The sequence below is a fragment of the Ranitomeya variabilis genome, chromosome 6 (genome assembly GCF_051348905.1).
Source record: "Ranitomeya variabilis isolate aRanVar5 chromosome 6, aRanVar5.hap1, whole genome shotgun sequence".
Taxonomy (NCBI): Eukaryota; Metazoa; Chordata; class Amphibia; order Anura; family Dendrobatidae; genus Ranitomeya; species Ranitomeya variabilis.
In genome coordinates this window covers 420,620,237-420,646,232 of record NC_135237.1, presented here as the reverse complement: position 1 = coordinate 420,646,232, position 25,996 = coordinate 420,620,237, and positions in this window count along the sequence as shown.

Here is a 25,996-nt window from a genome sequence, read left to right as displayed (position 1 = left end):
CAGGGGTGAAAGCAGATTCAGCAAATGAGGCCCACTAATACTAGATAGCAGAAAATAGAAAAGGGAATCTATGCGGTCAGTAAAAAACCCTTACAAAATATCCACTCTGAGATTTCAAGAACCCCCACCCCAACTAACGGTGTGGGGGGAGAAACTCAGTCCCCTAGAGCAACCAGCAAGCGAGGAAATCACATTTTAGCGAGCTGGACTAAAAACATAATGAACGCTGATAATCAAAAAATGATCAAACAAAAACTTAGCTTGTCTTGGAGAGACTGGGAGCAAGGTAGACACAAGGAATCTGAAGAGCACTGAATACATTGATAGCAGGCAAGGAACTGAGTATCCAGGTGAGCTAAATAGGAAACCAACCAAGGATAACAAACCAGCAGATGCTGCCAACCTGCAGAAAGAAAACACTACACAGTACCGCTTGTGACCACTAGAGGGAGCCCAAAAATAGAGTTCACAACAACATTGACCCAGACCACTACATTCCCCTTGCACGCTACACAGCCACAATCTGACCCTGCTGAAAGTCAGGTTCCCCTTCCCGCATACTACACCACCTTACACAGGAACAAAGAGGAAGGTGCAGATGAAAGTGCAGGTTCCTTCATCAGGTGGGGGGGCATACTCGTTGGCGATGTGACAGGCACAGGGCCCCTCAGAGTACGCAAAAGTGTCGCTGCCGGTGGGAGGCGCCCCGCCGTGCAAACACACCGCCATACTTTGAGGGGTCCTGTGCCAGTGCCAATGCGAACGAGTGGGCCCCACTGCTTGCTCAGGATCACAGCACTTGCAAAGTTGAAATACTTACCTCTCACTGCTCCACCGCCGTGACGTAGTCCACGTTTCCTGGGCCCACTAAAAACCTGAACCAGCCCTACCCCCCACAACTTTAGCCAAATGACCCCCAATTTCCAATGCCCAGCTATTATTATAAAGTTAATTAAGATTGACAAGCTTCAGAAACAAGAATGGATGTTTTTGGCATTAAAATGGGCACTGTAGGTGTTTTCCTGGCCCCCACTCACTGCCGACTATGCTTCCCCATTGACTTGCATTGGGTTTCGTGTTTCGGTCGATCCCCGACTTTTCGCGATAATCGGCCGATTGCACTCGACTCGACTTTTGAGATAGTCGGGTTTCGCAAAACCCGACTCGACCCCAAAAAAGTAAAAGTCGCTCAACCCTAGTTGTAGCTTGTTCTGTTTCATAAGTTTTCTCCGATGTCACCTGCTCTTTTGCAACCTCTTTTAGCATGAGTTAATGGGTTGTCCAACACATATATATTGCTATTTTTGACCAGATGTTGACAGTAATCAGAGCTTGAACATCACAGCATCATACACTGTGAAGTGGCTCTATGTGTGTCCTGTAGCTAATCACTTCAGTAGGAGCTCAACCAAAGAACTCCTAACCTACTATCTTCTTCCCTCACAGTTTAAATATTGTAGGTCTACAAGGGGGTCTACAAGGGGAGAGTCAATTTTTAGCATCAGTCTGTCACTGTTTGTTCATGTTTTTGTATTTGCTTTGCATTTTATGTATGCAACCTTGTTCACATGTACAGCACCATTGAATTAACCCCTTAGTGAACACCAATACACCTTTTAATGGCGTTAGTTAAGGGTACTTAAACCACAGTGCCGTTAATTAATGTTCAGGTACATCAGGGGGTCTCCAAACACGACATGGTGCCACAATTGATTTCAGCCAATTTTGCATTCAAAAAGTCAAATGGTGCTTCCTCCCTTCTGAGCTCTGCTGTGCGCATAAACAGTGGTTTACCCCCACATATGGGGCATCAGGATGCTCAGGACAAATTGGACAAATGCAACATGACGCCCGCAGACCATTCCATCAAAGTCTGCATTCCAAAACATCACAACTTCCTTTTCGAGCCCCAACGTGTGCCCAAACAGTAGTTTTCTCCCACATATGGGGTATCAGTGTACTCAGGACAAACTGGACAACAACTTTTGGGGTCGAATTTCTCCTTGGGAAAATAAAAAATTGTGGGCTAAAAAGTAATGTTTGTGGAAAAAAATTATTTCTTATTTTCACGACTCTGCGTTATAAACTTTAGTGAAACACTTGGGGGTTCAAAGTTCACACAACACATCTAGATAAGTTCCTTGGGGGGTCACTTGTGGGTGGTTTTCTACTGTTTAGGCACATCAGGGGCTCTGCAAACGCAACATGATGCCTACAGACCACTCTATCAAAGTCTGCATTCCAAAGCAGTGCACCTTCCCTTCCGAGCTCTGCCATGTGTCCAAACAGTGGTCCACCCCCACATATGGGGTATAAGAGTACTCAGGACAAATTGCACAACAACTTTTGTGGTCCAATTTCTAATGTTACCCTGGGAAAAGTAAAAATTTGGGGGTGAAAAGATCATTTTTGTAGAAAAAAATATGATTTTTCATTTTCACGGCTCTACGTTATAAACTTCTGTGAAGCACTTGGAAGTTCATAGTGCTCACCACACATCTGGATAAGTTTCGTGCGGGGTCTAGTTTCCAAAATGGGTTCACTTGTGGGGGGTCTACTGTTTAGGCACATCAGGGGCTCTGCAAACATAACATGACCCCGGCAGACCATTCTTTCAAAGTCTGCATTCCAAAATGGCCCTCCTTCCCTTCCGATCTTTGCCATGCACCCTAACAGTGGTCCCCCACATATGAGGTATCCGCCTACTCAGGACAAACTGAACAACAAGTTTTGGGATGTAATTTCTCCTGTTACCCTTGGGAAAATAAAAAATTGCAAACTAAAAAAACATTTTTGAGGAAAAACAAATTTTTCATTTTCACGGTTCTGCGTTATAAACGTCTGTGTAGCACTTGGCTGTTCAAAGTGCTCACTACACATCCAGATAAGTTCCGTAAGGGGTCTAATTTCTAAAATGTTGTCACCTGTTGGGGGGTTTCCATTGTTCAGGCGCATTAGGGGCTCTCCAAACGCGGCATGGCGTCCGATTTAAATTCCTGCCAATTCTGCATTGAAAAAGTCAAACGGCGCTCCTTCCCTTCCAAGCTCTGCCGTGCGCCGAAACAGTTTTTTACCCCCACATTTGGGGTATCAATGTACTCAGGACAAATTGCACAACAACATTGGGGTCTAATTTCTCCTGTTATCCTTGTGAAAATAAAAATTGGGGGGAGAAAACATCATTTTTGTGGAAAAATATGATTTTTTATTTTCATGGCTCTACGTTATAAACTTCTGTGAAGCATTTGGGGCTTCAAAGTGCTCACCACACATCTAGATAAGTTCCTTAAGGGGTCTAGTTTCCAAAATGGTGTGACTTTTGGGGAGTTTTCACTGTTTAGGAACATCAGGAGCTCTCCAAACGTGACATGTTGTCCGATCTCAATTCCAGCCAATTCTGCAATGAAAAAGTCAAATGGCACTTCTCTTCCAAGCTCTGCCGTGCACCCAAACAGTGGTTTACCCCCACATATGGGTATCGGCGTATTCAAATTGCACAACATATTTTCTGGTTCATTTTCTCTTTTTACACTTGTGAAAATAAAAAAATTTGGTTCTGATGTAAAATGTTTGTAAAAAAAGTTTTGTTTCTCCTCGCGAAGAGTGACATGTTAAGGATGTCGAGGTGAGGAGACAAAGCCACAATGCTCCTCTGGGAAATTTGCAAATTGTCTCTTCAGAGAGGAAGAGGACTAGAACTCTAGTGCCACCTAGAGTTTTAGTCCTCTTCCTCTCTGAAGAGACAATTTGCATAAAAAAAGTTAAATGTTAATTTTTTCCTTCCACATTGCTTCAGTTCCTGTGAAGCACCTAAAGCACCTGTGGTTTTGAGCACCTTGAGGTGTGCAGTTTTTAGAATGGTGTCACTCTGGGTATTTTCTGTCATGTATACCCCTCAAAATCATTTTAAATGTGAGATGGTTCCTAAAAAAGATAGTTTTGTGAATTTTATTGTAAAAATGAGAAATTGCTGGTCAACTTTTAACCCTTATAACTTCCTAACAAAAAAAATTGGTTTCCAAAATTATGCTGATGTAAAGTAGACATGTGGGACATGTTATTTATTACCTATCTTGTGTGACATATCTCTCTGATTTAAGGGTATAAAAATTCAAAGTTTGAAAACTGCAATATTTTAAAAATTTTCACCTAACACAAGTAAAACGTCCAGATTTTTCCGGCACGTGAAGAAACGGTCCTGGAGCTATCCGTGTCCGTATGTGCACATAGGCCATCCATGTATCATCCGTGTGCTGTCCGTGTGTCTGTGTTTCTCATCCATGTGCTGTCCGTGTGCATATGTATCACACACAAAGGTTTTGAGGTCCATATGAGGGGTTAAGGCATTAATTAAAGGCTTGGAACGTGCAAAAGTGTGATCCATTACTGATGATGTCTTAAAACAGTTCCTAAAAATTTTGAGACAATAACATACCATCTTAGGGGTGTGTGTTAGGACTCCTTGGGTGTCACAAATATGTCTACTGACAATGAGGCATTGTTGTGGTTGACATTGCTACGTGGGGCATATGGTCATTTTACAAAATTGTATAATGAACTTCGCAGATACCCGGTGAAGTTTGTTGTTCTTTGTCATCTTTCTATTCCGGGCTTTGGCAACCTACTTCATGTTTTGCGGCCTTACCTTCTTAGACAAGACACCTGCATGCGACTCAGCATTTCTCCGGAGGAGCGTTTGCTAGTCACCTTGAGGTAATATTTTTGTGCAAAACATGATATTGTGACCAATAACGTGCAAACCCTCATAAGGAGTAATGTTCCAGTTCACTAGGTTAGACAATGACCATAATCATAACTGTCAAGCATGTCTTGGTTAACCACTGGCATAGAAATAAAGCCAAACATACAGTTTGGATATGTATTCTTACTAACAATCAAATAGTAGGGCCAACAACCAAGCTCTTAACATGGAGACTTTGTGAAATGTACATTCTAAGTGACACCTGTGTGGTGCATTAATGGGTGTGGGTTATATTGGACCAAACATATTCTTTATAAATACATATACCACTGATACATATCAGAGAACTCTTATCACAGGGATACACCCTTTAACTGGACATAGATCACAGGGTACAACTCCGCATAAATATATATCCTACAAAAACCAGGAGTAATTATACACCCAAAAGCATGATTTACTAAAACTCAGAATTTATTATAAATATCATATACACAGAAAACACAATACATATACAAGGTGCTCAAAGCATACACATACAAGGGACCAGGACTACTGCAAGTAACACCGTATGGACACTAACAGGCAAAGCACCGTTCAGTATAAAACTGAGTCCGGTACAGATGACCACATCTGACGGTATATATATCTCCCATAAAGAATCTTAAGCCTACATAGACCAAATTAAAGGACCGGTATAGCCATGTTAGTCTTACCCATTTAACATAACATGACATGACATAAATGGGTAAGACTAACATGGCTATACCGGTCCTTTAATTTGGTCTATGTAGGCTTAAGATTCTTTATGGGAGATATATATACCGTCAGATGTGGTCATCTGTACCGGACTCAGTTTTATACTGAACGGTGCTTTGCCTGTTAGTGTCCATACGGTGTTACTTGCAGTAGTCCTGGTCCCTTGTATGTGTATGCTTTGAGCACCTTGTATATGTATTGTGTTTTCTGTGTATATGATATTTATAATAAATTCTGAGTTTTAGTAAATCATGCTTTTGGGTGTATAATTACTCCTGGTTTTTGTAGGATATACAAACATATTCTTTATGTTTAACTGTGCTGTATTACCTTCACTATGTAAAACTTTTTTTATTTATCAACATAATCCACAATTGATGGATTGACATCCAAACTATGGTTTTGTTAACAGATTCCTGGCTACAGGCCACTCATACTCTTCAATTCAGTTTGAGTTCCTCCTTGGTACGTCAACCATATCCGGGATTGTGCTCTCAACCTGTGATCTGATGTGAGACAAGCTAAAGAGTCGACTCATGCCTCAGCCAAACACACATGACTGGTTGCGGATTGCCCAGGGTTTCATGGAAGCCACTGAGTTCCCAAACTGCATTGGTGCCCTGGATGGTAAACACATTCGTTTCAAGAAGCCGCCAAACTCTTTCTCGTTATTTTAATTACAAAAAATATTTTTTCCGTTGTGCTCCTGGCTGTAGCTGACAGCAACTACTGTATTGTTCTTGCTAACATTGGGGCATATGGGAGTGCCTCTGATGCTCGCATCTTTAGAGCTTCCAGATTAGCTCGGCGACTTGCTGACACTAATTTAAATCTGCCATAGTCATGTGTGCGTCCTGGTGCGTCAGGTCCACCTGCACCATTTATCATGGTTGATAATGAGGGTTTTACGCTCTTAAGTCATGTTCTTTGACCATTTCCACGTTTGGATTTGGACAACCGGAGAAGAATTTTTAACACTCGACTGATGAAAGCCCGTCTCATTGGTTGAGTGTGCTTTTGGAATCTTGACTTCAAGATGACGTATTTTTGAAACTCAAATCCAAATGCATCCAAAAAATGTCCAGGCAGTCATAAAGGTTACCGTTATTTTGCATAATTTCTGCCGAAAACAAGAACCATCCTTGCATGATGTTGATGATGGGAGAGTGGTTAATATGGCATTACCAGAGGAAAGACACGATGTTTCCCGAGTAGCTCACTCTGCCCTTATAGTGAGGAATATTTTTGCTGAATTTTTTATAACACCAGAGGGTAGTGTGCCATGGCAAATGGAGGAGCCCAACTAATGCTACACTTAAACATGTATTCTGTCCAAAAGTGTATTTTTATTTTTAACATTTTTTGTTTCCTTTTCTATCAAATTGGTTAGGGACTCGCAAGGCAATGAGGACCCTAGACGTGGGTTGAGAGCTTACATTTGATATGGGTAACTGATATATGGCCATCTCAAAACCTCATTGCTACCTGTGGTAAAATATGTATATATGTATATATATATATATATATATATATATATATATATATATATATATATGTGTGTAGTGACATCTGTCTAGGGTTATATGGGTGTCCAGTGATAATGTAACATCTGTCCTGAAGGCAAGTCACACCTAGGTGTTAATAGGTACTTCCTCGGGATTAGTAGACATTGTGTCTCCCTATCTCACCAGGAGGTCTAGCTAGAGCCAAGAACAAAGGACACTTGACACCTTTGAGTGCTTGGAGGGGAGATGTTAATTGCTTGGAGGTTAGCTATTCCTGGGAACCATCTCACAAGTGTCTCCAGAGGAAAATAATATATATTCATTAGTAGAGCGGCCGTGCCCAATCAAACAGGCAGCAGTTATGATATTGGCCTGAGGGGCCAGTCTAGAAACCTGACCTCAGACCAACGTTATAAATTTAGGCTGCAGACAGATAATTGTGTTCACTTGATGGGGGCAGCCTGAGAAGCTGATGTGTTCCAATCTACATTCGTCCTACCCAAGGGAGCAGAAAGCAACTACCAGTTAGATGATTTCCTGTAAGTTTTCTCCTGTTTATTTTTATACTGTTTTGCAAAAGTTGTATGTCTTTTTATTATCATATTTTTATACCTTTTCCTTATTGTAAGCATTGAACCTTTTTGTTATTAAAGTATAAACTTTAGCAAGTTGGGCCTTGAATGTTCTAAAAGAATCCATAGCCTAAAGGTGTGTGAGCCTTATGAGTGATAGACATATTTTTATTAGTATTATTATAGTGCTTTGGAACAAAGCACTATACTGTTATTCCACCGTGGATAACTTCTTCTTCTTCTTATTCTTATTATAGTGCTTTGGAACAAAGCACTATACTGTTATTCCACCGTGGATAACTTCTTATTCTTATTCTTATTATAGTGCTTTGGAACAAAGCACTATACTGTTATTCCACCGTGGATAACTTCTTCTTCTTATTATTCTTATTATAGTGCTTTGGAACAAAGCACTATACTGTTATTCCACCGTGGTAAACTTCTTCTTATTCTTATTATTCAGTCCGCACGTAATGCGGCCCGAACCGCTAAACTCACAGACTCCAGTGAGGTGTCATTTCGAAGCCAGCGTCCCCAAGAGGTGTGCTAAGTATTTTTCGTGCCGATCGGATTTGTAGTTTTTGCGCAATTTGTGTTTGAAAAAAGTCTTTCAATGCGTTTCAATAGAGAAATTTTCCTATACGTTTATAATGGGCTGGTTTCTGAGGCAATTTCTAAAAATAACTGCCACCTGGCCGATTAGCTCATTGATATGCGCAGTCAGACACAGTTACTATGCCAACGCCTATGAAGTCTACATCAGCTCACCAGGTCACAAGTTTTGTCAGATAATATCAGCTCTTAAAGTGACAGTACAGCACAATTCCAAACCACTATCTGTAGTCTTATAATTATTAGACTGTGGCCCGATTCTAACTCATCGGGTATTCTAGAATATGTATGTCCACGTAGTATATTGCACAGCCACACAGTACAAAGCGCAGAGCCACGCAGTACACAGCGCAGAGCCACGCAGTACACAGCGCAGAGCCGCGCAGTACACAGCGCAGAGCCGCGCAGTATAAAGCGCAGAGCCGCGCAGTACACAGCGCAGAGCCGCGCAGTATAAAGCGCAGAGCCGCGCAGTATAAAGCGCAGAGCCGCGCAGTATAAAGCGCAGAGCCGCGCAGTATAAAGCGCAGAGCCGTGCAGTACACAGCGCAGAGCCGCGCAGTACACAGCGCAGAGCCGCGCAGTACACAGCGCAGAGCCGCGCAGTACACAGCGCAGAGCCGCGCAGTACACAGCGCAGAGCCGCGCAGTACACAGCGCAGAGCCATGCAGTACACAGCGCAAAGCCGCGCAGTACACAGCGCAGAGCCGCGCAGTACACAGTGCAGAGCCGAGCAGTACACAGCTCAGAGCTGCGCAATACACAGCACAGAGCCGCGTAGTACACAGCGCAGAGCCGAGCAGTACACAGCGCAGAGCCGCGCAGTACACAGCGCAGAGCCACGCAGTACACAGCACAGAGCCGCGTAGTACACAGCGCAGAGCCGAGCAGTACACAGCGCAGAACCGCGCAGTACACAGCACAGAGCCACGCAGTACACAGCGCAGAGCCGCGCAGTACACAGCGCAGAGCCGCGCAGTATAAAGCGGAGAGCCGCGCAGTACACAGTGCAGAGCCGAGCAGTACACAGCTCAGAGCTGCGCAATACACAGCGCAGAGCCGCGCAGTACACAGCGCAGACACGCGCAGTACACAGCACGGACACGCGCATTACACAGCGCAGAGCCGCGCAGTACACAGCGCAGAGCCGCGTAGTATACAGCGAAGAGCCACGCAGTATATAGCGCAGAGCCGCACAGTACAAAGCGCAGAGCCGCGCAGTATACAGCGCAGAGCCGCGCAGTATACAGCGCAGAACGCGCAGTATACAGCGCAGAGCCGCGTAGTATACAGCGCAGAGCCGCGTAGTATACAGCGCAGAGCCACGCAGTATACAGCGCAGAGCCACGCAGTATACAGCGCAGAGCCACGTAGTTATACTGCCCAGTCACGTAGTAAATTGTCCAGTCACATAGTATACTGCATATCCCTGTTAAAAAAAAAAAAAAAAGAATTAAAATAAAAAAGTTACATACTCACCTCCTGGAGCGGCCGGTATCTGATGGTTGTTGCACCTCCTAGAGCGGCCGGTACACGATGCTTGTTGCACCTGGAGTGGCCGGTACCCGATGCTTGTTGCGCGCTCCGGTCCCAAGAGTGCATTGCGGTCTCATGAGATGATGACGTAGCGGTGTTGTGAGACAGAAAGACGGAAGTGCCCTTAGACAATTATATAGTAGATTATCCCGCTCACCAATTCGGAACCCGAGGGGCCCGGCCCACCAAATCAGACCCCGAGGGGCCCGGCCCACCAAATCGGACCCAGAGTGACCCCGCCCACCAAATCGGACCCAGAGTGACCCCGCCCACCAAATCGGACCCAGAGTGACCCCACCCACCAAATCGGACCCAGAGTGGCTCCGCCCACCAAATCGGACCCAGAGTGACCCCTTCCACCAAATCAGACCCAGAGTGACCCCTTCCACCAAATCAGACCCAGAGTGACCCCGTCCACCAAATCGGACCCAGAGTGACCCCGCCCACCAAATCGGACCCAGAGTGACCCCACCCACCAAATCGGACCCTGAGGTGCCCAGCCCACCAAATCAGACCCTGAGGTGCCCAGCCCACCAAATCGGACCGAGTGACCCCACCCACCAAATTGGTCCCTAAGGTGCCCCGCCCACCAAATCGGACCCAGAGTGGCCGCGCCCACAGAATCGGACCAAAAGTGACCCCGCCCACCGAATCGGACCTAGATTTACCCCGCCCACAAAATCAGACCCAGATTGACCCAACCCACCAAATCGGACCGCCTGAGGGGCACCCAAGTGTGAAAGTCTTGCAGGGGCAGCCCGGGCACCATTCCAAAGCACTATCTGTAGTTCCTTCAGGAAATACCCATCTAGTTCTTATTATTATTCAGTCCGCACGTAATGCGGCCCGAACCGCTTCACTCACAGACTCCAGTGAGGTGTCATTTCGAAGCCAGCGTCCCCAAGAGGTGTGCTAAGTATTTTTCGTGTCGATCGGATTTGTAGTTTTGGCGCAATTTGCGTTTGAAAATGTTTTTTCCCCTCATTGTAATGCTTTTCAATAGGGAAATTTTCACATAGGTTATAATGGCCGGGTTTCTGAGGCAATTTGAAATGTACCTGCCACCTGGCTGATTAGCTCATTGATATGCTCAGTCAGGCCCAGTTACTATGCCAACGCCTGCGAACTGTACATGACCCTAGCAGGACAGTTTTGGCAGATAATATCAGCTCTTAAAGTGATAGCACAGCAAAATTTCAAAGCACTATCTATAGTCTTATTATAATTATTGCCCCGCTCACCAAATCGGACCCAGCCCGCCAAATCGGACCCAGAGTGGCGCCGCCCGCCAAATCGGACCCAGAGTGGCGCCGCCCGCCAAATCGGACCCAGAGTGGCGCCGCCCGCCAAATCGGACCCAGAGTGGCGCCGCCCGCCAAATCGGACCCAGAGTGGCGCCGCCCGCCAAATCGGACCCAGAGTGGCGCCGCCCGCCAAATCGGACCCAGAGTGGCGCCGCCCGCCAAATCGGACCCAGAGTGGCGCCGCCCGCCAAATCGGACCCAGAGTGGCGCCGCCCGCCAAATCGGACCCAGAGTGGCGCCGCCCGCCAAATCGGACCCAGAGTGGCGCCGCCCGCCAAATCGGACCCAGAGTGGCGCCGCCCGCCAAATCGGACCCAGAGTGGCGCCGCCCGCCAAATCGGACCCAGAGTGGCGCCGCCCGCCAAATCGGACCCAGAGTGGCGCCGCCCGCCAAATCGGACCCAGAGTGGCGCCGCCCGCCAAATCGGACCCAAAGTGGCGCCGCCCGCCAAATCGGACCCGGAGTGGCGCCGCCTGCCAAATCGGACCCGGAGTGGCGCCGCCCGCCAAATCGGACCCGGAGTGGCGCCGCCCGCCAAATCTGACCCTGAGTGGCGCTGCCCGCAAAATCGGGAGGCGCCGCCCGCCAAATCGGACCCAGAGTGGCGCCGCCCGCTAAATCGGACCCGGAGTGGCGCCGCCCGCCAAATCGGACCCGGAGTGGCGCCGCCCGCCAAATCGGACCCGGAGTGGCGCCGCCCGCCAAATCGGACCCGGAGTGGCGCCGCCCGCCAAATCGGACCCGGAGTGGCGCCGCCCGCCAAATCGGACCCGGAGTGGCGCCGCCCGCCAGAGTGGCGCCGCCCGCCAAATCGGACCCGGAGTGGCGCCGCCCGCCAAATCGGACCCAGAGTGGCGCCGCCCGCCAAATCGGACCCAGAGTGGCGCCGCCCGCCAAATCGGACCCAGAGTGGCGCCGCCCGCCAAATCGGACCTAGAGCAGCGCCGCCCGCCAAATCGGACCCACAGTGGCGCCGCCCACCAAATCGGACCCGGAGTGGCGCCGCCCGCCAAATCGGACCCGGAGTGGCGCCGCCCGCCAAATCGGACCCGGAGTGGCGCCGCCCGCCAAATCGGACCCGGAGTGGCGCCGCCCGCCAAATCGGACCCGGAGTGGCGCCGCCCGCCAAATCGGACCCGGAGTGGCGCCGCCCGCCAAATCGGACCCGGAGTGGCGCCGCCCGCCAGAGTGGCGCCGCCTGCCGAATCGGACCCGGAGTGGCGCCGCCCGCCGAATCGGACCCGGAGTGGCACCGCCCACCAAATCGGACCCAGAGTGGCTACAACTACCAAAACAGCGCCTGAGGGGCACCCAAGTGTGAAAGTCTTGCTGGGGCAACCCGGGCACCATTCCAAAGCACTATCTGTAGTTCCTTCAGGAAATACCCATCTAGTTCTTATTATTATTATTCAGTCCGCACGTAATGCGGCCCGAACCGCTAAACTCACAGACTCCAGTGAGGTGTCATTTCGAAGCCAGCGTTCCTGAGAGGTGTGCTAAGTATTTTTCGTGTCGATCGGATTTGTAGTTTTGGCGCAATTTGCGTTTGAAAAAAGTGTCTCAATGCATTTCAATAGGGAAATTTTCCAATACGTTTATAATGGGCCTGATTTCTGAGGCACTTTCTAAAAATAACTGCCACCTGGCTGATTACCTCATTGATATGCGCAGTGAGACCCAGTTACTATGCCAACGCCTATAAACTCTACCAGCCCACCAGGTCACAAGTTTTGTCAGATAATATCAGCTCTTAAAGTGACAGTACAGCACAATTACAAAGCACTATCTGTAGTCTTATCATTATTGCCCCGCTCACCAAATCGGACCCCGCCCACCAAATCGGACCCAGAGTGCACCCGCTTGCCAAATCGGACCCAGAGTGCCCCCGCCCGCCAAATCGGACCCAGAGTGGCGCCGCCTGCCAAATCGGACCCAGAGTGGCGCCGCCCGCCAAATCGGACCCAGAGTGGCGCCGCCCGCCAAATCGGACCCAGAGTGGCGCCGCCCGCCAAATCGGACCCAGAGTGGCGCCGCCCGCCAAATCGGACCCAGAGTGGCGCCGCCCGCCAAATCGGACCCAGAGTGGCACCGCCCGCCAAATCGGACCCAGAGTGGCGCCGCCCGCCAAATCGGACCCAGAGTGGCGCCGCCCGCCAAATCGGACCCAGAGTGGCGCCGCCCGCCAAATCGGACCCAGAGTGGCGCGGCCCACCAAGCCTCAACCCTGAGGGGCTACAACTACCAAACCAGCGCCTGAGGGGCACCCAAGTGTGAAAGTCTTGCAGGGGCAGCCCGGGCACCATTCCAAAGCACTATCTGTAGTTCCTTCAGGAAATACCCATCTAGTTATTTCTGAGACTCATCGCCCATGTATTCGATGAGTGGTGGCAGCGCGTATGAGCGGATGTGTGGCCTGGGTCGGTGTGTAATTTATGCTCCCATTACAGCATAGGACAGAAGTTTAATGCTGGACTGAGAGTGGGGAGATAGATTAACCCTTGCAGGCACAACCCCAAGTCACGTGTGAGAGCAGGCACGTGATGAAAAGTGACACCACGGAGTAGGGATTCGTGACAATTGGTGGCGAGCGGTGGGACAGAATTATTTCTATAAGAGCATTAGTGCATGGTTTAAGCAATTATTCCCTGTACTAAAGAATTGGTATCCTTGCGAGGAGTGCACCAGTTCTTCAAGGTTCAACTCAGTGCTTACTTAGACATACTTGCAAACAGTTTCCCCTCCCCGTTTTTCTTTTCTATCTTTTATTTGGCAAAGGCTGTTCATCGATATGGCAGCCCAGTACAAGAAGCAGAGCAAAGAGGCTCTGACCGACCTCTGTGAGCAGAGAGGAATAGAGACAGCCAACAGATCCAGGGAGCTGCTGATACGAGCCCTGGTCGAGCAGGACATAGAGCAAAGTGCTGGAACATCTGGGCAAGGAGAGAGCCCACCTCAGAGAGACCCAGCAATGCCAACTCTTGCACCGGAGATGACTGATGGAAATGGCAGTGCTGAGGAGCCTATGGACTGTACTTTACAATTGGACTTACAACGGCTAGGAACAAGTGATCCCAATCTGCGCATGCAGCTGATTCTACAGTACCGACAGGCTGCAGAAAGCCAGGCTGAGAGAGAGGCTGCAGAATGCCAGGCTGCTGCTGCCGAATGCCATGAGGAGTGAGCTTTCCAGCTTCAGATGGCTCAACTAGAGCGGGGTATCAGTCCTCAGATAACCCCCTAACAGGACAAAAATCTAAGGAGACCACGTCTAGAAAACTTCCCTGTGATGGAGAAGGATACACTTAGATACTTTCCTGCGGGGATTTGAAAAAACCTGCAGGCAGTACCATCTACCCCGTGAGCAGTGGGCACAGTATCTAACCCCAGGGTTGAGAGGCAAAGCCCTGGAAGTTTTTGCTGGCCTCCCACCAGAGCTAGATGTGAACTATGAGGCCATAAAAGAGGCCCTGATCAGGAAATACAACCTGATACCAGAAGTGTATCGTAGGAAGTTCTGGAACCTACAACGTGGATCCACTGACAGCTATGCGGATGTTGTGAGCACCTTGAGGACCACATTCCACCAATGGATTAGGGGACTTTCTGTTAACAGTTTTGAGGACTTAACGTATCTTATGGTCAAGGATCAGTTTCTTCACATGTGCCCCACGGATGTATGACAATTTGTGTGTGATCAGGAGCCACAAACTGCGTATCAGGCTGCAAGGATTGCGGACTGCTATGTGGCTATCAGGATGCCTGAGGTGAGGAAGCCATCGGGATTCAGCTGGAGGGGAGGTAAGCCAAATGGGGACCCTTCTCCCTCTGCCGGCCGATAACCAGTGCTGTCCAAGCCCACCTTCTATGGGGCCCCGGGGAATAGATATTCTCTAGGCGATGCACGCCGGTGCTTCTGCAACAAAGTGGGATATGTTAGCGCTGTCTGCCCTGATAGGGAGAAACGCCCAACTACCACCACAAAGCCGCCTGTGCCCCCACTGTCTGTCCTCTTTGTAGCCAGCTCTGATGCAAGGGCGAATGAGAACTATCAATCTGTCACTGTTGGCAATAAAGTCACCATTGGTCTCAGAGACACTGGGGCAGAGGTGACCCTGGTGCGTCCAGCCATGATAACCCCTGCCGATATCATACCAGTAAAACAAGAGGGGATTATAGGGAGAAAAATGGGAAGCGCAGACTTCTGAGTGTAGTAGTTAGTTTCCAAAGGTGTGTACTCAGTGTGAATCCACTCACCTTTTTAGTGTCTTGATATACTGTGTATAGATCCAATCCATGGATCACTCCATTCCTCTTTCCACTCAGTTTGCTGCAAAGATCTGGGAACTGATGAGTGCACTGAACAGTGCTTTCATAGGCGATAACTCTTTGTGAATGTTTTTCCCAGCAATATGCGCTCCTGAAGGATGATGATGGAACTCGATATTCTGATTCAAAGATGATTTTTATTTCAAACTAAAATACAACCGGTTTCGACTTCTTAGAGTCTTCCTCAGGTATATTGTCATGCATATAAACAGATCTATCTGAACACATTTTATAGCAGATATCCCTGCATGTCAATTTGGGTGGGGGCTGACAGATTTTTCTTTTTTTTTTTTTTTTTCTCTTCCCACACAAGGAAGAAAAAAAAGTGTTAAAAAATTCCACACTTAAAAAAAAAAAAAAAATCTTACCATGAAAGACTATGTCTATAACCGGGATTGGAGGGGTCAGTCCTGCCGTGCCCATGGCCCGTGTGTACCTGGACTGGGGAACAGGGAAAGGACTGAGAGAAGTGGGAGTATCAGAGGCTATTCCCACAAATGTGTTGCTAGGCACGGACCTGGGGAGGATGATGTCCCACTATGTTCCTCCCTTGCAAGTAAATGATGCAGAGAAGGTGGAAGAAAGAGACCCACCTGAGATCCCGTGCGAGGAGGGAAAATGTCCCAATGCACAGGACTGTAATTATGTGGCAGCTGTGGCCCGGAGTCAGGCTGCAGCTCAGACTCAGGCCCAGAGATTAGAGGATGAGTCTCAGACAGAACTGCCAGGACAGGAGGCCCATACTGTGGTCCCGGAACCTCCATACATGGCAGACCCAACAAGGTCCCTGATAACAGACACTGAAAACTCAGCTTCAGACCAGGGCCTGGCAGTCACACAAGGCCAGGGCCTGCAGGCTGACCGTCAGAGCTTCCAGGAGGCCATGCAGACAGATGTCAGTCTGGAGGAGCTCAGATGTCTTGCAGACCAACCCCCTGCTGCTTCTGGCAAAGAGAGCGTATACTGGGACCAGGGCAGACTGTATACAGAGACTATCCCCACGTATACTACAGAATCTTGGGACTGTGAAAGGCGGCTGATCGTCCCTTATCTATTTAAGGAACAATTATTGAGAATTGCCCATGAAATTCCTTTGGCCGGACACCTTGGAATACAAAGGACTAAAGCTCGCCTGACACATAACTTCTATTGGCCCAAGATGGGGACAGATATTGCCAATTACTGCCGATCATGCATAGTTTGTCAGAGAGTTGGAAAGTCTGGGAATATACAGAAAGCTCCGTTGATACCACTGCCTGTGATCGATGAGCCTTTCCAGTGGGTGGCTGTGGATATCATAGGGCCACTTGCAATCCCTAGCAGCTCTGGCAAAAAGTACATTCTCACAGTGGTGGACTATGCTACACGATACCCGAAAGCTGTGGCACTGTCCTCCATCCGAGCAGACAAAGTGGCGGATGCTTTACTGACTGTGTTCTCTTGTGTGGGTTTCCCCAGGGAAATCTTAACCGATCAGGGAACCCAGTTCATGTCTGATCTGATGGAAAGCCTCTGTGAAAGAATACAAGTACAGCATTTTGTGGCCAGCACCTATCATCCCCAAACCAATGGACTCTGCGAGCGTTTTAATGGAACCTTAAAGCAAATGCTCAAAATGCTGGTGGAGACTGAAGGGAGAGACTTGGAGCGCTACCTCCCCCATCTGTTGTTTGCCTACAGAGAGGTACCCAAGGCGTCTACTGGATTCTCCCCCTTTGAACTGGTTTATGGGAGGAGAGTCAGGGGGCCACTTGATTTGATTAAGGACTGTTGGGAGGATGACCCCAGAACTACTGGAGTCTCAGTGGTCGAATATGTACTGCGGCTCAGAGAGAGAATGCAAAAACTGAGCAACCTGGCCCATGAGAACGTGACCCAGGCCCAAATTAACCAGAAGGTCTGGTACGACCGTAATGCCAGACTAAGGGCCTACGAGGAGGGGCAGAAGGTTTGGGTGTTGGTCCCTATGTTACAGAATAAATTGCAGGCCGCATGGGAGGGACCATATACTGTACATAAGCGGCTGAATGATGTTAATTATGTGGTGACACTAGATGAGCATGCAAAGCGTCAGAAAGTGTTTCATGTAAATATGTTGAAAGCACATCATGCCAGGGAGGCCTGTGTCTTACCTGTCTGTAGCCTGCCTGAAGAGGGGGAGGCTGATCTGTTACTGGATGTGGGGGCCGGGACTCAGTACATGGAGTCCCTGGAGTCAGCAGAGTTTAACCCTGAGCTATCCCACAGTCAGAGGTCTGAGCTGATGGGGGCGCTCAGTGAGTTCACCGAAGTCTTCACAGGGGAGCCTGGGAGGACACACTTAGCAGTTGTACTGTTATGATCCGGTGACCTTGGAGCCGCATGAGACTTTCTCAGGAGTAGGTGGAACCTGTACTGACCGCAAACCCTAAACTGTCACCGCAACTAGAAGTAGCCGTGGGGTGTACCTAACACATCCTAGACACCACGACACAGCCGGAGGACTAAATACCCCTATAGATGGAAATGGGAATTCTATCTTGCCTCAGAGCAGAACCTCAAAGGATAGGCAGCCCCCCACAAATATTGACTGTGAGTATTAGAGGAAAGACACACGCAGGCAGAAATCAGGATTTAGCAAAAGAGGCCACGCTAGCTAAATAGAAAAGGATAGGACAGAATACTAAGCGGTCAGTATTAAAACCCTAAAAATATCCACAGCAGATGATACAAAAATTCCACCATCTAACTAAAGACATGGAATGTATATCTGCATCTCCTGAGAATCCAACTTGACTGAAATATCCAAACACAGTCTAAGCTGGACAAGAAAAAACATTGAATAGTACTGGATTGTAAAGCACACAGCATGTGTGCTGCAGAAACAAAACCAGACACTTATCTTTGCTGATTTGGCAGCAGGGCAGGAGGAACCAGACAGAGATGTAAAACCTCCAAGAACAATGGACAACTGGCAAGGGCTAATGAATCCTGCACACCTAAATATCCCAGTGAGAGCTGCAATCAGCAGGGACACCTGCCCAGGATTGCAACCAAGGGACAACTGCATTACTACCAACAACCACCGGAGGGAACCCAAGAGCAGAATTCACAACAGTACCCCCCCTTGAGGAGGGGTCACCAAACCCTCACCAGAGCCCCCAGGCCGATCAGGACGAGCCAGATGAAAGGCACGGTCCAAATCAGCAGCATGAACATCAGAGGCAAAAACCCAAGAATTATCCTCCTGGCCATAACCCTTCCATTTAACAAGGTACTGAAACCTCCGCCTCGAAAAGCGAGAATCCAAAATCTTTTCAACCACATACTCCAACTCCCCATCAACCAACACAGGGGCCGGAGGATCAACAGAGGGAACAACGGGCATCCCATATTTCCGCAATAAAGATCTATGGAAGACATTATGGATAGCAAAAGAAGCCGGAAGGGCCAATCGAAAAGACACTGGATTAATAATCTCAGAAATCCTATAAGGACCAATAAAGCGAGGCTTAAACTTAGGGGAAGAAACCTTCATAGGAACATGACGGGAAGACAACCAGACCAGATCCCCAACCCGAAGCCGGGAACCAACACACCAATGACGGTTAGCAAAACGTTGAGCCTCCTCCTGAGACAATACCAAATTGTCCACCACATGAGCCCAAATCTGCTGCAACCTGTCAACCACAGAATCCACACAAGGACAGTCAGAAGGCTCAACCTGCCCTGAAGAAAAACGAGGATGAAAACCAAAATTACAAAAGAAGGGCGAAACCAAGGTAGCCGAACTAGCCCGATTATTAAGGGCAAACTCGGCCAATGGCAAGAAAGCCACCCAATCATCCTGATCAGCAGACACAAAGCATCTCAGATAAGTTTCTAAAGTCTGATTAGTTCGCTCAGTCTGGCCATTTGTCTGAGGATGAAATGCGGAAGAAAAAGACAAATCAATGCCCAGCTTAGCACAAAAGGCCCGCCAAAACCGAGAAACAAACTGGGATCCTCTGTCAGACACAATATTCTCCGAAATACCATGCAAACGAACCACATGCTAAAAAAACAACGGAACCAAATCAGAAGAGGAAGGCAATTTAGGCAAAGGCTCTAAATGGACCATCTTAGAGAACCGGTCACAAACAACCCAGATGACAGACATCTTCTGGGAAACCGGAAGATCAGAAATAAAATCCATAGAAATATGCACCCAGGGCCTCTCAGGGACCGGCAAAGGCAAAAGCAACCCACTAGCACGGGATTAACAAGGCTTGGCCCGCGCACAAGTCCCACAGGACTGCACAAAAGAACGCACATCACGTGACAAAGAAGGCCACCAAAAGGACCTACCAACCAAATCTCTGGTACCAAAAATACCAGGATGGCCAGCCAACACAGAACAATGAACCTCAGAAATCACTCTACTAGTCCATCTATCAGGAACAAACAGTTTCCTCACTGGACAGCGGTCAGGTTTGTCAGCCTGAAATTCCTGAAGAACCCGTCGTAAATCAGGGGAGATGGCAGAAAGGACCACCCCTTCTTTCAGAATGCCGACCGGTTCAAGGACCTCAGGAGAATAAGGCAAAAAACTCCTAGAGAGGGCATCAGCCTTAATATTCTTAGAACCCGGAAGATACGAGACCACGAAATCAAAACGGGATTAAAACAAGGACCATCGAGCCTCTCTAGGATTCAGCCGCCTGGCAGACTCGAGGTAAATCAGATTTTTATGATCGGTCAAGACCACAATACGGTGCTTAGCTCCCTCGAGCCAATGTCGCCACTCCTCAAACGCCCAGTTCATAGCCAACAACTCCCGATTGCCGACATCATAATTGCATTCAGCGGGAGAAAACTTATGGGAAAAGAAGGCACACGGTTTCATCAAGGAACCAACAGGATCCCTCTGAGACAAAACGGCCCCTGTTATGATCCTTAGTGGCTGAGGATCACAGAATGGACTAGCTAAGTTACTGAACATAGAACAAGCTCTAGGGAGGTGGTAACTGGACTGACCGCAACCAGGGCCGTAACTACTCCAATGTACCAAGTACTGAAGAAAACTGTGAACAACCCAAGAATCGACAATCCATTCAGCTTCAGAGGCGGAGGGGGTAGAGACCCAGCAGAGGATGGTACAAATGACTTAAGAAGGGACTTATGTAACACATTGGTGATACGAAGAGATGGAGGTAGACGTAAACGAAAGCAACTGGAATGAAAACCTCAATGATCTCAAAACATGTTCTCTGGGGTCTCAGCTACCCTTGATAGATGATAACCTTTAGAAATTCTGACTCTGGGCGGGCGCTATACACTTAAACATCAGTGCTGTTAAAAAGCGGCACTGTGGTTTAAGCACCCTTAACTGCTGCCGTTAAAAGGCATATCGGCAATATTAAGGGGTTAATTGTTATGATCCTTAGTGGCTGAGGATCACAGAATGGACTAGCTAAGTTACTGAACATAGAACAAGCTCTAGGGAGGTGGTAACTGGACTGACCACAACCTGATCCTAACAAACACACTAAAGGTAGCCGGTGAACGTGCCTAAATTCCTGGACGTCTCGACGCAGCCTGAGAAACTTGCTACCCCTATAGAGAAAATAAGACCTCACTTGCCTCAGAGAAATAACCCCAAAGATATAGGAAGCCCCCAACAAATAATAACGGTGAGGTAAGGGGAAAATACAAAATGTAGAAATGAAAACAGATTCAGCAAATGAGGCCCACTAATACTAGATAGCAGAAGACAGGCAGGGAACTGTGCGGTCAGTAAAAAACCCTATACAAAATATCCACGCTGAGAATTCAAGAACCCCCACACCAACTAACGGTGTGAGCCGAGAAACTCAGCCCCCTAGAGCTACAAGCAAGCAAGGAAATCACATATTAGCAAGCTGGACAAGGACAAGTAAATAACAAAAAAACATATTGAACACTGATGAGCAAAAAATAACCAAACAGAAAACTTAGCTTCTCTTGGAGAGACTGATAGTGAAGGAATTCAGGAGAGATCAAAATAGCACTGAATACATCGACAGCAGGCAAACACTGAAAGTCCAGGTGAGCTAAATAGGAAACCAGCTAACAGATAACGAGACAGCTGATCCAGCCTCAGACCTGCAGAATGACACAAAGAGCCACCAGAGGGAGCCCAAAGACAGCACTCACACAGTACCACTTGTGACCACAAGAGGGAGCCCAAAAACAGAGTTCACAACAGGCCCCTGCCCCAATCTCAGAAGCGTCAACCTCAACCTGAAACGAAAGAGAAACATCCGGTTGACGCAACACCGGGGCAGAAGTAAATCGGCGTTTAAGCTCCTGAAAGGCAGAGACAGCCGCAGAGGACCAATTCGTCACATCAGCGCCTTTCTTCGTCAAATCGGTCAGGGGTCTAACCACACTGGAGAAGTTAGCAATGAAACGGCGATAAAAATTAGCAAAGCCCAAAAATTTCTGAAGGCTCTTCACAGATGTGGGTTGAATCCAATCATGAATGGCCTGAACCTTAACCAGATCCATCTCTATAGATGAGGGAGAAAAAATGAAGCCCAAAAAAGAAACCTTCTGCACTCCAAAGAGACACTTAGACCCCTTCACAAACAAAGCATTATCACGAAGAATCTGAAATACCATCCTGACCTGTTTCACATGAGACTCCCAATCATCGGAAAAAATTAAAATGTCATCCAAATATACAATCATGAATTTATCAAGATAAGTCCGGAAGATATCGTGCATGAAGGACTGAAAAACAGATGGAGCATTAGAGAGCCCGAATGGCATCACAAGGTATTCAAAATGGCCTTCGGGCGTATTAAACGCAGTTTTCCATTCATCACCCTGCTTAATACGAACAAGATTATATGCCCCCCAAAGGTCAATCTTCGTAAACCAACTAGCCCCCTTAATCCTAGCAAACAAATCGGAAAGCAGAGGTAAAGGGTATTGAAACTTGACCGTGATCTTATTTAAGAGGCGATAATCAATACAGGGTCTCAAGGAGCCATCCTTCTTAGCAACAAAAAAAAATCCCGCTCCCAACGGTGAAGAAGATGGCCGAATATGTCCTTTCTCCAAAGACTCCTTAACATAACTCCGCATGGCGGTGTGTTCAGGCACAGACAGGTTGAAAAGTCGGCCCTTAGGAAACTTACAGCCTGGAATCAAGTCAATCGCACAATTACAGTCCCTATGCGGTGGAAGGGAACTGGACTTGGGGTCATCGAATACATCCTGAAAATCAGACAAAAACTCTGGAATTTCAGAAGTGGAAGAAGAGGAGATTGACATCAAAGGAACGTCATTATGAACCCCCTGACATCCCCAACTAGTCACAGACATAGACTTCCAATCCAACACAGGATTATGTGCCTGCAACCACGGAAAACCCAGCACGATAGCATCATGTAAATTATGCAACACCAGAAATCGACAATCTTCCTGATGGGCTGGCGCCATGCGCATGGTCACCTGTGTCCCGAACTGGGGCTTATTTTTAGCCAAAGGTGTAGCATCAATGCCCCTTAAAGGAATAGGGTTCTGCAAAGTCTGCAAGGGAAAACCACAAGGCCTGGCAAACTCAAAGTCCATTAAGTTCAAGGCGGCGCCTGAATCCTCAAACACCATGACAGAAGATGATGAAAATGAGCAGATCAAGGACACAGATAATAAAAATTTAGGTTGTACAGTACTGATGGTAAATGAACTAGCGATCCTCTTTGTACGCTTAGGGCAGACTGAAATGACATGAGAAGCATCACCACAGTAAAAACACAACCTATTCTGACGTCTGAATCCCTGTTGTTCCATTCTAGACAGAATCCTATCACACTGCATTGACTCAGGCATCTGCTCTGAGGACGACGCCACAGCGCGCACAGTTCTGCGCTCCCGCAAACGCCGATCAATCTGAATGGCCAGAGACATAGAATCACTGAGACCGAAAGGTGTGGGAAACCCCACCATAACATCTTTCACGGATTCAGAAAGACCCTTTCTGAAAATTGCCGTCAAAGCATCATCATTCCATTTAGTCAACATAGACCATTTTCTAAGTTTCTGACAATACAATTCTGCCGCTTCTTGACCCTGAGACAGGACCAGCAAGGTCTTCTCCGCTTGATCCACAGAATTTGGTTCATCATATAATAATCCTAAAGCCTGAAAAAAGGCGCGTACATTACGCAAGGCCGGATTCCCAGATTCCAGGGAAAATGCCCAATCCTGAGGATCACCACGCAGCAGGGAGATGACAATTTTAACCTGCTGAATGGAATCACCAGAGGATCGAGGTCTCAGAGCAAAAAACAGTTTACAGTTTGTTTTTAAAACTCAAAAATTTGGACCTGTCCCTAAAAAACAAATCAGGAGTAGGAATCTTAGGCTCTAAAACTGGAATCTGAACAATATAATCAGAAATACCCTGTACCCTAGCAGCAAGCTGGTCTACACGAGAAGCTAGTCCCTGAACATCCATGCTAGCACAAGACTCCTCAGCCACCCAGAGAAAAAGAGGGAAGAAAAGACAAAGCAGGCTACAGAAAAAAAAAATGGCTCTTTCTTCCCTTCTTCTGAGATGCATTTAACTCATAGTTCGCCAGTTGTACTGTTATGATCCGGTGACCTTGGAGCCGCATGAGACTTTCTCAGGAGTAGGTGGAACCTGTACTGACCGCAAACCCTAAACTGTCACCGCAACTAGAAGTAGCCGTGGGGTGTACCTAACACATGCTAGACACCTCAACACAGCCGGAGGACTAAATACCCCTATAGATGGAAATGGGAATTCTATCTTGCCTCAGAGCAGAACCTCAAAGGATAGGCAGCCCCCCACAAATATTGACTGTGAGTATTAGAGGAAAGACACACACAGGCAGAAATCAGGATTTAGCAAAAGAGGCCACGCTAGCTAAATAGAAAAGGATAGGACAGAATACTAAGCGGTCAGTATTAAAACCCTAAAAATATCCACAGCAGATGATACAAAAATTCCACCATCTAACTAAAGACATGGAATGTATATCTGCATCTCCTGAGAATCCAACTTGACTGAAATATCCAAACACAGTCTAAGCTGGACAAGAAAAAACATTGAATAGTACTGAATTGTAAAGCACACAGCATGTGTGCTGCAGAAACAAAACCAGACACTTATCTTTGCTGATTTGGCAGCAGGGCAGGAGGAACCAGACAGAGATGTAAAACCTCCAAGAACAATGGACAACTGGCAAGGGCTAATGAATCCTGCACACCTAAATATCCCAGTCAGAGCTGCAATCAGCAGGGACACCTGCCCAGGATTGCAACCCAGGGACAACTGCATTACTACCAACAACCACCGGAGGGAACCCAAGAGCAGAATTCACAACATTCAACATGTGGACACCGGTACTAATCCACCATTATGGCAGTCTGCATACCGTGTGTCAGCAGAGGTGAAGGCACACATGAGGGAACAGGTAGAGGAGATGCTGAAACTCAAGGTGATAAAAAAATCCCAGAGTGCCTGTGCCTCGCCTGTGGTTCTTGTCCCAAAAAAGAACCGTACTACCCAGTTCTGTGTAGACTATAGGAAATTAAATGTACTTTCTCGCCAAGATGGGCCAGAACCAGATACGTGCTCAGGAGCTGACCTGTAAGTCAACCCACATGCACGTTCATAAGGAGGGAGGTGTGGTGCAATTTGTGTATATATATATATATATATATATATATATATATATATATATCTATATGTGTGTAGTGACATCTGTCTAGGGTTATATGGGTGTCTAGTGATAATGTAACATCTGTCTTGAAGGCAAGTCGCACCTAGGTGTTAATAGGTACTTCCTTGGGATTAGTAGACATTGTGTCTCCCTATCTCACCAGGAGGTCTAGCTAGAGCCAAGAACAAAGGGACACTTGACACCTCTGAGTGCTTGGAGGGGAGATGTTAATTGCTTGGAGGTTAGCTATTCCTGGGAACCATCTCACAAGTGTCTCCAGAGGAAAATAATATATATTCATTAGTAGAGCGGCCGTGCCCAATCAAACAGGCAGCAGTTATGATATTGGCCTGAGGGGCCGGTCTAGAAACCTTACCTCAGACCAACGTTATAAATTTAGGCTGCAGACAGAGAATTGTGTTCACATGATGGGGGCAGCCTGAGAAGCTGATGTGTTCCAATCTACATTCGTCCTACCCCAGGGAGCAGAAAGCAACTACCAGTTATATGATTTTCTGTAAGTTTTCTTCTGTTTATTTTTATACTGTTTTGCAAAAGTTGTATGTCTTTTTATTATCATATTTTTATACCTTTTCCTTATTGTAAGCATTGAACCTTTTTGTTATTAAAGTATAAACTTTAGCAAGTTGGGCCTTGAATGTTCTAAAAGAATCCATAGCCTAAAGGTGTGTGAGCCTTATGAGTGATAGACATATTTTTATTAGTATTATTATTTCTGGGACTCATCGCCCATGTATTCGATGAGTGGTGGCAGCGCGTATGAGCGGATGTGTGGCCTGGGTCGGTGTGTGATTTATGCTCCCATTACAGCATAGGACAGAGGTTGAATGCTGGACTGAGAGTGGGGAGATAGATTAACCCTTGCAGGCACAACCCCAAGTCACGTGTGAGAGCAGGCACGTGACGAAAAGTGACACCACGGAGTAGGGATTCGTGACACTACCCATATCAAATAACTAATA